Here is a 14,016-nt window from a genome sequence, read left to right on the forward strand (position 1 = left end):
TGAATGTTTGTATTCGTTTTCTTTGGTTAAAATACTTTTGATCCATTTTCTGTGGATGAATAGTTTCATCTTTTTATTTTCAAGGTCAACCAGGTAATCTTCATAATTTTCTTTTATTGATGATGATGATGAAAACAATCGTAGGTTCGGATATAGTTTTTAAATTAAAGTTTTGATAAATACTCTTACGGATATCAATATAACTTTCAAAAACCATAGAAACGAATGAATAGTAGTAAATGAAAATAAAATCGTGTGAATACGCCATGTATTAAAGTTTCCCGTGATATTATTCCTCGGTTTGATTACCTGTTATTCTTTTTGCGAAATACTAACTAATTTCACAGGTGTGTAAAAGTTCAGGTTTAAGAATCTGTCTAACCCCAGCGAACTTGGCGACGACCAGACGTCGTCGAATACTGGTCGAGACAGGGTCTACTGTTTACAGAATCCCCACCGGCCATGGCCATATCAGAGAGGAGAGCTACCAGTTGCTATTGTGTATGTGGTTTGGATTCCACGCTCTTCAGCTTAAATACCAAACGACTCGGACTCTATTGCGCAATTAGCGAGAGTCTTCTGCACTGGTGTTAGTGAGGTAACGTTAAATCTATTATTGTTTATTTTTTCGATTAAATCTTCTCGTCGCCAAAATGCCAAATATTCCTTTCTGTATCTCTGAGTCTAAGAGGAGGGTTGATGTTCAGCTAGCTTGATATAAATCCGTTACCCCCTACCAGGCCAGCTTCGTGGTGTGTGTGTGTGTGTGTGTGTTTATACGTTATGTGAAAACGCAATATATAACCGTCAAATATATTTCTGTTTCACATTATTTTATTGAACTTTATATAGACTAGTTTTCGCTCACTGCCGGATTGATATAAGTCTGGGCGTTATCTTCGATAATGGATAATGATCTTACCGGTGTATTTTTCCCATCACCCGAGTACCTATACTCTCGTAAGTAGAGAAACAGCAGAAAGAACAAAAGTGCTCCTGATTTACAATGTAACTTGGAAGTAACAGGAAACATGAAAGCTCTCTCTCGCTCTCTCTCTCTACTCTCTCTCTCTCCCTCTCTCTCTCTCTCTCTCTCTATATATATATATATATATATTACATGGGAAAAACCTCCATGTATTCATACAGGTAGGCGTGGACACGAAACGGAAGGCAGACCCCCATAACTCCATTTACATACACAGCCTCTCTCTCTCTCTCTCTCTCTCTCTCTCTCTCTCTCTCTCGTCTCTCTCCTCTCTTCTCTCTCTCTCTCTCTCTCCACCTCTTTCTCTCCATTCTAACAGGTAATGAAAATGAGGAGAGTTGCATCATAACATAACGTTTATTTACAATAACTAAGATCAATTAACTAAGTAATCCAGTCTTACAGACTAACTTAAAACAACTCATTGTCAAGTCACCAAAAGGTCACACCTTTCCCTGGGAACTCTGTCCCACAGAAATCCAGAACCATCCATTCCCAACCGGGCACTAAACACTATGTCAAAAAACTCCCCCGGCGAATGCACGGCATCTTTGCCTATGACTCGAAGCCCAAGCCCCCCCCCCCCCCCCCCCCCCTCTGTCAAACCCTCCCTCTCATAGGCTTGGGTATGAAACGCTTTTAACAGAAAGAGGCGCACACGCACATACGAACACACAGTTCGCTAGCGCCTCGCGGTTCTAGCTGCATCTAGTTTCACAAAGGCACTTTGGGAAGAGTTCATAAACTGTCGTACATTGACTCGACGAACTAAGCACCCTTTTACTCACGCCATCCCCCAGAAACTCATTGATCAGCTACTCTCAGGTCGTTATCTCTGCACTGTCCTCCACATTCCACAGGTTTACAGAGAATGCACGAACAATATATTATTAATCAAACCCTATGTCTTACAGATTGCTCGGCCTCGCACCTATATGCTAGCCCCCGCCTAGCAAAATTGCTTATATAATATAAAACATTGGCCGGCCTAAAACAAAACAAGTAAAACTGCACGTCTCTGGCATTATAAAATAAAGTCTTATCACGCTTTAATCTCCCAATAACCCAAGACGCATTTTCTCTGATATTTTCTGCATTAGGATTCTTGAATATCCCTCTTCGCTTGTCTGCAAGTAGCTGCACAGACAGCAACAGGCTATAGCAGGCTGTAGCAACTGTAGGAAGACGGAATGCCTCCCTCATCGTAGAAGACTCTCACGGCTTCTTGTAGATCCCCAAAAAAACACGCTGTAGAATTCTCTCGAACACCCACGTGGAAATACTTGTAATCACCATGGACAACATGGCAGCAACCTCTCTTCACGGCTGGTTGGAACGTCTTGCTGGCGTCGGGGAACTTTTGGGCGTTAGTATGTCAGTCAGGTCTTTGGTCAATCTAAGAAAATTAACCCAAACATACTACTTCTATCAAACAACGATCTCAAAAAGGTCAGAAATACTAACTGAACGTCTCCCAATTAACTCCCTTAAATATGACTACTAAAATGAAAGTCATTATCGCAACTCTCTAAGAAAAAAAAACATCAAGTTCTCCAATTCAATTCTCCAAACTCGCACATCAGCACACACACACAACTCAGAAATCACAGCAACTCCACGGAATTCTGCACTCACACTTCGAACTCGAATGTGCTCACAAGAAAAAAAAAGAAAAAATTCGTAACAAGCCCAAGAAAGAAAAGAATCACGTAACACCCAGACCCAAAAAATTCTCTCTAGTTGATATTTAAACAACCCACAAAATCAGTAAAAATCTCCAACTTTTAACAGCAAAAACCCCTTTACTGCTCAATAATTAATCACAATGAGACTTAATGTCAAACTCCCATTTACGTAAATAGCAACCCTCGAAAAATTACACCTCCCGGTAAAATCAAATCTCCCGTCCAAAAAAGAAATGTTATTTAAGCTCAATCCCCAAATCATATCTCTCATAGGAAAAGGAAGAAAAATAATAAAAAAAAATAATCACAAGTAGATTTCCCCAATCACAAAATACATAATACATGTATAATATGCATAACTCCCGCGTTTTCCCCAAGAAATGCTCCATGTAAAGTTATGGAATTTGCCAGAAAGAAACAAACTCATACATGCGCTTTCGTGAAATGCTATAGCTAACATTTCCAGATATTGCAAAAATTCTGATCTGTCACGATCAGAGGAAAAGAATCAGCACACGGCTCATCACATCGCTTGTCAGCAGAAAAATCACCTGCGGACGCATGCTCAAACAACAGCACAAAAATTGTCTAGTAAGACACATAAGTTTGGAAACTCATGATTCTCAAGAAAAAAGGTCTAACTGACACATTTCACAGAATTAACTCCAGGTATTGACTAATGTGTTCAAAAATTTGTCTCGAAGACTTATTCTCTCAACATGACTTTTCCCAAATTATATTTCTCCAAGAATAACACACTTGTGAACATGAAAAATGCACACACATCTCCATATGACTCGTAATGCAGTAATGCCACTTCTCTCTAAATAGACACGAAATCAAAAAAGAGAACCACAGAAAACTTCTCTTTACTCGAAAAAAAAACTCCATAACCACAAAAAAAAGGTCACCCGCCCAAGATTAATTCCAACTCCATTATGAGACATCATATCAATAATAACACCACTCCGGTTATAGAAATATTTCCTCCATTTGGTTAATAACCAACCCCCTTTTATATCATTCTCTTATTCTCCAAAGCCACATGTCAGTAGAAAAAAAGACACCACTCCAGGAATAGAGAATAATCACCTCTATTTCGGCAAATACAAAATATTTACCTCTATTTCCACAATAACTCCATGTGGAACAAAACAAGGCTCCAAATAATATATCTCCAAAAAATGTGCACTCAAGGCATCTAACTCACATACTCACAAATATTGCCCCATAATCTCCAAATATGTGTCTCCATTTGCAACAAAGATGGCTGCAAAATAATTGAACTAAACATAGCTCATACCACTATTGGCAAATATCAAAAATGGCCAAAAATATATCTCCCATATATTATATCTTAAATATAACTCCAAAATAATAATTATACCATCCAATTATCTCTCCCAAAATAATATATCTCAATTATAACTCCACATTATATACGCAATTATAACTCCAATTCTCCAGAGAATAACTCAATGTTATAGTCAAAAAACTATAAAAACTCACTCCATTTAGCATAAACTGCTAAAAAAGGGCAAAAACTCGGCAAATACAAAACTGGTCGAAGAAAATTCTAGAAAAAAACACCAATGTGCCACAAGTCATTATAACAGAACTCCAAATTCACAGTGTCTAAGCAAAGACTTCCCCATATGCACTACGACATAAGCCACTAGAAAACTTAACCAAGTTTCCTATCTCTCACAAAGTTGTCACAAATACAACAAGGGTATTATGCAAGAAAACTCACAATTTCTGGAACACAAATATCCAGAGAAAAAATGTAGTGCCATTACGTATGCATTCAAAACATGCAAGAAATTCTCCCATATTACTCTATAGCATCAAATAGCTAAAACACGAACACGTTCTCTTAAATGACTCTAAGTCATGAACTGAGATAATATTCACACTAACTGGAGAGAAAAAACAAATTCAAATTCACCCATGGTAAAAAAAAAAACTTGTGTCAGCGATGGCTAACTTTCAAAAAAAAGGAGAAAAGAAAAATCAACGGCACCATTAACTATCTCCCGTAACTCACTAGATGTCAAGCAATTATCTGCTGAACTCATCAAAAAAAAGAAAAAAACTAAATGTGTTGTTAGTTCCTCCCATAATCACAAAAGATTTCACCTCCCTTGACAGCATTAAAACACCCACGTATTAGTATATAAAAAATCAGTATCAGAAATATCATTATCACAAAATCACCAAAAAAAAAATTGCTATCATCAAAATCATCAGTATCAGTACAAAAATTATCACCAATGTTAATGCTTGTCCATTCTCCAAAAATTCAGCAAAAAATTCAGCAAAATTCAGCAAAATTCCACACAACTCACCAAGATTCAGCCAGATTCATCAAGATTCAGCAAAACTCATCCCCGTGAATCACTGAAATATCTTCCAAAGTTACAAAAACTGAACAAATAATTAACACAAGACAAGACTTCTCCCATTAATTCATTGTAATAATTCTCCCTGAATAATTATCTGTAATAATTATTAAATAATCTCCCATGAAATATCTCAAATCTCTCGTAAAACAATTCTCCCGTAATGATAATTATACTTAAGCAAACCTCCCGTGGACACATCTCAGTATAATAATTATTAATAATAATAATAATAATAACTCTCCAAAGCAATAATTCTCTCGCAAAGGGTAAAATTCAAATAGCATACAACAGTATTGCTGAATCTTATGACATACAATTTCTCCAGCATGCAACACCATGACATAACACCATTGCCACACAACACAGATACAACACCAATCATCGGCATTTCAAAGTAATTTCTCCAACACAATAAAAAAATAATCTGTGTATATTTGTGTCTTTCAAGGCACAAAGAAACATATAACACATCCCGTGCATGTTAACTACTTTTCCCTTCATTTTCGGAAAAGAAAAATCTCTTTTTATTTCCTTTTCTCTTCATCCAAGAGAGAGAAAAAAAAAATCTCTTTTCTTAAAAAAAGACTCTACGGGCATTTCACTTCATCAACTAATCAACCAGCTGATATCTTAGCATCCAATGTCAAGGCCAAATCCATCTCCAACACTAAGAGAAAAAAAAATTTCTCCCCCCCTGAGAACAACCCCTCAGTCAAGCGGCAGAACAGCCCCCGAGGCATGCCAGCAGTATCCCCATCCCTGCACTATCTCTCGAGTGAGGCTAGTGGTACCCATGCAACTACCCTCCCAAGGGATGCCTGTACACCCTCGCAATGCAAGGCGCCTCTCTGCAGAAATATGCTGAGCCCTTAAAATTGTGGCCGCTCTGTGTCTCTAAGCCAAATCTGCTTATATAAGCACAGTTCCCATGCATAAAAATACACTCCTATGTTTTAAACAAAGACGAATGCATACGTCTATTATAAACACGTGCAAATAAAGAAAACACTTCACTATGGGAAAGAAAAAAAATTATTTTGACCTCTTGAACCAATCCCATAACCCTGAAATATTTAAACAAAAACCCACTCCTTTTTGATAAACAATAGTTCTTTAACACTCACCACTCCATAATGGGAACAAAAGGAACTCGAAATTCTTCGTAAAAACGCGTAAATCTCGTCGGCACAATACAAACGCGACCGGTGAGATGACTCCTAGCAACTCACAAACTGGCCAACCATCTCTACATTGGCGTTCCTAGGCATAGAAAAACAAGAAAACTTTTTATATCCCCTCTTTAACCGTCTGCCACCACTATTACATGGGAAAAACCTCCATGTATTCATACAGGTAGGCGTGGACACGAAACGGAAGGCAGACCCACCCCCATAACTCCATTTACATACACAGCCTCTCTCTCTCTCTTCTCTCTCTCTCTCTCCTCTCTCTCTCTCTCTCTCCACCTCTTTCTCTCCATTCTAACAGGTAATGAAAATGAGAGAGTTGCATCATAACATAACGTTTATTTACAATAACTAAGATCAATTAACTAAGTAATCCAGTCTTACAGACTAACTTAAAACAACTCATTGTCAAGTCACCCAAAAGGTCACACCTTTCCCTGGGAACTCTGTCCCACAGAAATCCAGAACCATCCATTCCCAACCGGGCACTAAACACTATGTCAAAAAACTCCCCCGGCGAATGCCACGGCATCTTTGCCTATGACTCGAAGCCCTCTGTCAAAATCCCTCTCATAGGCTTGGGTATGAACGCTTTTAACAGAAAGAGGCGCACACGCACATACGAACACACAGTTCGCTAGCGCCTCGCGGTTCTAGCTGCATCTAGTTTCACAAAGGCACTTTGGGAAGAGTTCATAAACTGTCGTACATTGACTCGACGAACTAAGCACTTTTATCTCACGCCATCCCCCAGAAACTCATTGATCAGCTACTCTCAGGTCGTTATCTCTGCACTGTCCTCCACATTCCACAGGTTACAGAGAATGCACGAACAATATATTATTAATCAAAACCCTATGTCTTCATATATATATATATATATATATATATATATATATACATATATATATATGTATATATATATATATAATATTATATATATATATATATATATATATATATATATATATATATATAGATATATATATATATATATATATGTATATATATATATATATATATATATATATATATATATATATATAATATATATATATAAAATGTGTGTGTACATTCTTAGTTACTACATTTTAAAACATTGCAAAAATGAAGGTACCTATTCTGCTGACTTTAGCATCTCATGGTGGCTTCATTTATGATATATGTAAATCTCTGTTCAACTGAAAACGGAATTGTTGGTTGTTCTTCGTCTTATACCTACAGAAACTCTTTTGCAACAACTTTTAAAAGGTCTGAGGTAAAACCTCGCAAAGAATGTCACGGTAACGAGAGAGGTGCCCTCTGTGGCTGAACATTCAATTACCACATGTCCTCATACGTCAAGTAGGGAATGCAAAACTCGAGATCAGAAAACAGTAACGAAGCCTAGACTCATACGAGATCAAAATGTATCAATTTGTGTTGTGTTAACTTGTGGACTACATCCTTAAATAATTTTATTAAAACATTTATCTACATTGCAAGGTTAATTGATAAATGAGCAAGGTGAAGATAGTTACTATAGCAAAGGAACTGATATATTAGGTTAACTTAAACTAAAACTATAATTCTTTGAAACTGTAAACTTGATTGCGCTAGAGTTCGAATCTAATAAGAGCCTATACTGATAAGGAAGAGGTCGCCATGACATAGTTAGATGATAAAGATTATAACAAAACTCAGTGAAAATTATATTTTGGCTTACATCTTTGGTATGCATTAATGCATCATTATATTATACTCCGTTTGACTGGAGAAATTTTTGGCATTTTCCATATGATGTATTTAGCCCACTTTGGTATTTGTACCTTGTTTACCGATGAAATGTTGGAGTACTGAGCATGATCAGCGCATAATTTACCAGAAACCTTTGCGTCTACAGTATCTTCTTTGTCCACAGATCGACATAACAGCAATGGCTGACATTCAGGTGTTTGTGAGTCGTGCTACTGTGTTTCCTGATGAAATTTGTCCAGCTGTCATCTCTGTCCGGGAGGGCAAAATCCATCACATTAAGAGGCACACAACCAACGTTACATCTTACTCACAGGACCAGGTAATCATAAGTGCAGAAATGTGACAATTATCATTATTATTTTTTGCTTGGGTAAATATTAGTTTTCTCTCGTTTTCCTTGAGTTATCCCGTTTTTCATGTGAATGATTTTCTTCGTAGGAAGCATAGTATAGCTTATATGTACATAATTGTCTGTAAGTAGAGGTTACAGTAGACTTAGTGGCAATACAAATTAAGGAAAAATATTTGCATTTTAGTCAGTATTACCATTACCACTTCTATAATTATGTTGATTTATGTTGCTTCTATTTTCCGACTACCAGACGTCCATGCACCATACTTATCGTAGTGCTATAATCATAATAATTTAAATGTCATTACTCTATACTCTTGCCCCTCTCTTATTTCATGTCTTTCCTACCGTAAATTATCATCGCATATCGTCTGCAATTCGAATATAATTCGGTTTCCATTCTCATCCCATCCTTTTGTCCCTCAGACTTAAAATTCATGTTGATTTTCCACTTTTTGATCCCACATTACACCCATAAAGATCTTAAGCGGCTATGAAGATATATAGGCTACTCTGTGTTACTAGATCATATTTTGCAATAAACTTGTCACTTTCACCTGTAGTACTATATTCTACACACAATTTGCGTTCTTGAGGAAAACCATCAATCACTTCTAACCAATGATCATCCACATCATACATCCGTAATTTAATCGTTACTGCACCTCTAACAAGACGTAGCGGGGAAGTCTAATCATCGCTGTAAATACAGTGAACTTTACAAACAAAAACTAGTTTTCCGACAGTATCGGATAACTTTTTTTTTTTTTATAAATGTAATAAAGACATATCAAATCCCATATTACGTAATACCTATTAGTGCCGATTAAGCATTAGTATCAGTGCAAAATGAATCATGGAGTGGAGGCCGGTTGGGAAATAGGCTCATCTTTAGCCAGTGTTTTACAAGAGTTCAGTACGATACCCTACCGTCTGCACCACTCACTGGTACTACCCTAGAGTTCAGCCGTATATACCCCCACCGTCTGCACCACTAATAGTGCCCACCCCTAAATCTAGTACCCACTTTATTTCTCATAAAGGAAGAGTTTTGATAAAAGCTGCAACATCCGCGTGTTGTACTATTTAGGTTTCAAGATCAACAGTCACGCAACTAACAAAGATTACAGCATCTTAGTTCAAGGCATGTTTTAGACGTAGTTCACCTTGGAGAGCGCTTAATTGACCTTCGTCCCACTGGCTCCACCACGTACATGCCCTGGTTCGCTTCAGGGAAGAATAAGTGAATATCCAACATTTAAGAATCCAAATATTTTAATATAAAATCTGTTCAACCCATTTTACAAGTTTTAACATCTACAGTCCTCTCAATAGTAGCTACTATTCTTTGTATTTCTCTGGTGAACAAAATGGAAGACGAAAATTTCCTGCACAAATAATCTGTTAGGTGTGATTTCAAATTCATATATGGAACTGTCCTTATGATGCTTAAGTAACACTTATATAGGGATGAATGAGTTCAGTAAATGAATAGTTTTTTTTTTTCCTTAAAATTATATGAGCACTTTTCAGAGTATGTGCAGACCCAAAGCTGTAGTGCTAAACCTGCCCCTCCAAAAAAAGTAGCCCACCCTTTGGCTGGACCAGATTCTTCTATGATGTTCAGGATGACGAAAATGAACTAATAATAACAATAATAATAATAATGTATATTATTATTATTTTATTATTGTTATCTGATTTGAAATTCAGTGGCCTTACGGCCATGGGCATGACGTAATGAAGACGTCACTATAAGAACAGAAAATGGAATTGATTATAAGGTAAACTAAACTAATGTAACATAGCACTATTATTATTATTATTATTCAACTTTCGTCACCCTGAACAATATAGGGCACTGTCCAGGGATGTCCTTTTGAGAATAATGTAGATTTTATCAGTCGCCTTAATCGATTTAACCCAAATTATGATTTGAAAATGGTGAGTTTCGACTTTACTTCTCTCTTCACAAAGGTGCCAATAGACCTGTTAGATTTTTGAGAGGATGAAATAAAAGAAAAAAAAAGTGTTCCCAATGCCAAAAAGCTTCAATTGAACTTACAAAATTGTGCATCTAAGGCTGCATGTTTACTCTTAATGGTAATTATTAGGAGGAGATATTCGGCATGGGAAATCCTCTTTCTCCTATACTTAGCGATGTATATATGGTGTTTTTCGAGGGGAAATATTTGCCGAACTTATTGCCTAGAGGTGTGAATTATGCACACGATATGTGGATAACATCTTTTGTTCATGGCGGTACAAGGAACGTCAACAACTTTCTCAGTAGATTAAATGCATCGGTACCCTCCATAAAGTTGTGAAAATATTAGCAATATGATCTCAGTTTTGTCTCTTGTAATTTTGTCATATTAAATTTACCGCCTGGCATCAGTGAACGAGACGTTAGATCGCGCTGAGACTGTAGTACTTAGTAGTAACTAGTTAGTTGGACAATAAAACCCATAGAAAGAGGATGTCCTCAGTCTAAATGGAGAAAGAAAGAAAGGAATGGACGAAAGTCAGTCGAATTAATTGACAATATCTCATAACCACCTTAAAAAAAATCACTCTTGAAAGGGAAGTAGGCGAAAAATTGCCTTTTTCAGATGCATTGGTACTGCACAGTATGGAGGAGTTATGAAGTTCCATTTGACAACGTCTGTGTGTGTGTGTGTGTGTGTGTGTGAGAGAGAGAGAGAGAGAGAGAGAGAGAGAGAGAGAGTGTAATTGCTGTATGGGTAGTTCATGACTGAATTGGTTGTTGGTAGGTTCTGGGCTGTCCGCTGGTCGAGGTCACAGAGATATAAACAACAACAACAACAACAACCAAGAACCACAACCCAACACAACAACACCCAAGGACTACAACCCAACAACAACCAAGGACAACAACAACACAACAACCACCAAAGAACACAACTTCCTGTCTATGGGAAGCCCACAAGTATCTGTTCTCAGTTCACTCCAATTCTAACCATTCATCTAAAACTGTTGCTTCATCTAAAACTGTTGGTTTTTTTTCTGCCATGTTCCTACGAGCATTCCGCGTCCCGAATTCTTTTTAGATCAAGAAGGTGGCATTCCATCAAGGTGGGGCCAAGATATTTTTGGGGGTAGCCAAAGAAAATGACACAAAACTAATGTACATCCATGTGAATGAAGGAACATCAGAAATTTTAAAAAGGCTGTCACACTAGATTAAACATCAGCCTAGGTTTATATAAAGTTAATTGGAGTTTAACAAAGGGTATTTTTAAACAAGTAGGTTATCAGGCATTGCCACCGTTCAGCAGTTGTTAGCGCCGTTTTTCTTGCAACGAAGTTTTCTTATGACTGTGTGTGTTTCCTTGGCACGTCAACCTGAACGAACCATGAAGAGGTGTAGCAATACACGAAGGCGCTTAGTTCAAGTAATTTATTTTGACCTCTCTCCTGGCTGAATGCATATGTGATCATCACACGTCTTCGGTGATTTGTGGCACTATATATATATATATATATATATATATATATATATATATATATATATATAAATATATAATATATATATATATATATAGAAGGACAGGGTGACAAGGAGATAGCCGGTCATCAAGTGATAGTAAATTTATTGCCGACGCGTTTTGTAACCCATAGTTACATCATCAAGGCTAAAAGGGAAACAACACAAATTAAAAATACATGAAAACATAACTTTGACTAAGTCTCAACAATTATACAAAAAACATACATAAAATGAAAGCAATTTAAAAAGCACCTGCTAGACTAAAAAGTTGAAGACTGAGTGATTCAGAAAGAAGGGAGAAGCAGCGAAGAAAGCCGGTTCAACCCAGATACAACTGTACAGAGGAGGTGTGTGTGTGTGAGTTCAACTTGGGCACTAACTGCTTAATGAATAACGACTCCAAAATAAGCATTTCGTGTAAACGGCTTGTTTTCCGGGCCAAAGAACAGAGAAGTCCATATAATTGATGGTGGTTTTACAAATTTTTGCATGATTTCTGATATTAGAAAATTCTGGATTGGACACTCTGCAGCCAGTACGATGACTGACACCATTATGTGAATCAGCTCTGACTTTTAGCAATCGTTTAGTCGAACCCACGTAAGTCCCCAAATCATATCTGGGGCAAGTATATTTATATACGACTGAAGATTGCAATATTGGGTAGAGTCTGTCTTTAAATTTGAAAAGTGATCCTATTGTAAGGGGATTATTTGGAATTAGTATAACTTGCAACATATTAAAGTGTTTTTCAATTGCAGACTTGAGATTCCTTCTAAATTTGTCGTCTTGGATGTATGGAATACTGGCATATAGTTTCTTTCGTGGAACAGTGCTTATGGAAGGGGAGTCCGATAGTTTCTTATTTAAAAAATTCTTGCAATGTTTGAAGAAAACATGTGAGGGAAACCAGTTATCGGAAAAATATTTAAACAGGAACAATATTTCTTTATGATACCAATCCAAGGAAGAGGTTAGAGTGTACGCCCGATGGAGCAAGGTAAAAATTGAATTAAGTTTAAAATGATAAAAACAAGCGCTATAAAAGTTTGAACCCAGACCAGAGAAAGTCTTTTTCCTAAAAACGGAAGTGTTAAAGTTATCACCACTTCGAAATACCAAAACATCCAAAAATGGTGATCGATCATTTTCCTCTCTCTCTAATGTAAATTTGATATTAGGATGTAATTCATTGATGTACGAGAGAAATTGATCAGCATGCAAAGCTGATTTGAAAAGAACAAAGGTGTCATCGACAAACCGTTTATACACAAGAGGATAAAAACCAAGGGGGCAATTTTCCAACATGTCCTCCTCCAGGGAGCAGATGAAAATGTTGGAAAACGTGGGACCGAGAGGTGATCCCATTGCCATTCCGTCAACCTGTTTATACAGATGATCATTAAAAATAAAGGCAGTGTCCAGCACTGCTAATTGCAACAATTTCCTAAAGAGGCAACGATCATAGTTAAAATAAGTGTCATTAGGTTCAATAAAAATTTTATCCAAAATAACCTTGATTGTTTCTTCTACTGGGACATTTGTGAATAAGGATTCAACATTGTAACTGGTCACATATAAGTCAGAGTCTTGATATAAAACATATGATTTGAATTCTTCGGAGTTTTTCAAGGTATGTTGATTAGAAGTAAACGGTTCAAGTAAAGGAACTAGGTATTTAGCTAGTTCGTAATTAGGAGCATGAATTGATGACAGTATTGGCCTCATTGGGGTTCCTTCTTTGTGTGTTTTAGGTAAACCGTAAAGGATTCCAAACGATGTACCTGAACAATATAGATCTTCATAAGTGTCTTTACTAATGAGATTCTTAGTATTAAGTTCTTTTAAAAAACTATTGATTTTGTCTTCAACTTTGAATATATGTTTACAATCAGGTTTCCCAATTTTCTGAAACTTGCTTTCGTCCCTCAGAATAGACTCCATTTTATTGATATAATCTTCTTTGTTCAAGATGACAGTGCCCTTACCCTTATCAGGTATAGTAATTATCAAGTTTTCCTTTTTTTGCAGATTTTTCAGAATATCCAAGTCAGTTTTCTCAAAGAAAGGTGTCCAGTTAGTCGTCAATTTTCTAAATGCCTGTTGAGTAATATCCGATAGTTGTGACTGTAATTTACTAATATCAACATT

At 36.7% G+C, this 14,016-nt stretch overlaps 1 long non-coding RNA gene across 1 annotated transcript; it reads left to right on the forward strand.

Annotated features, from left to right (window-relative positions):
• Positions 1-465: 465 nt before the first annotated feature.
• Positions 466-11,790, forward strand: LOC135217314 (uncharacterized). The gene is made up of 3 exons (XR_010315101.1): positions 466-598; positions 8,166-8,321; positions 11,129-11,790. It is a non-coding gene; the product is annotated as an uncharacterized LOC135217314 (long non-coding RNA).
• Positions 11,791-14,016: the final 2,226 nt, after the last annotated feature.

Source organism: Macrobrachium nipponense, chromosome 7 (assembly GCF_015104395.2).
Source record: "Macrobrachium nipponense isolate FS-2020 chromosome 7, ASM1510439v2, whole genome shotgun sequence".
Classification (NCBI taxonomy): domain Eukaryota; kingdom Metazoa; phylum Arthropoda; class Malacostraca; order Decapoda; family Palaemonidae; genus Macrobrachium; species Macrobrachium nipponense.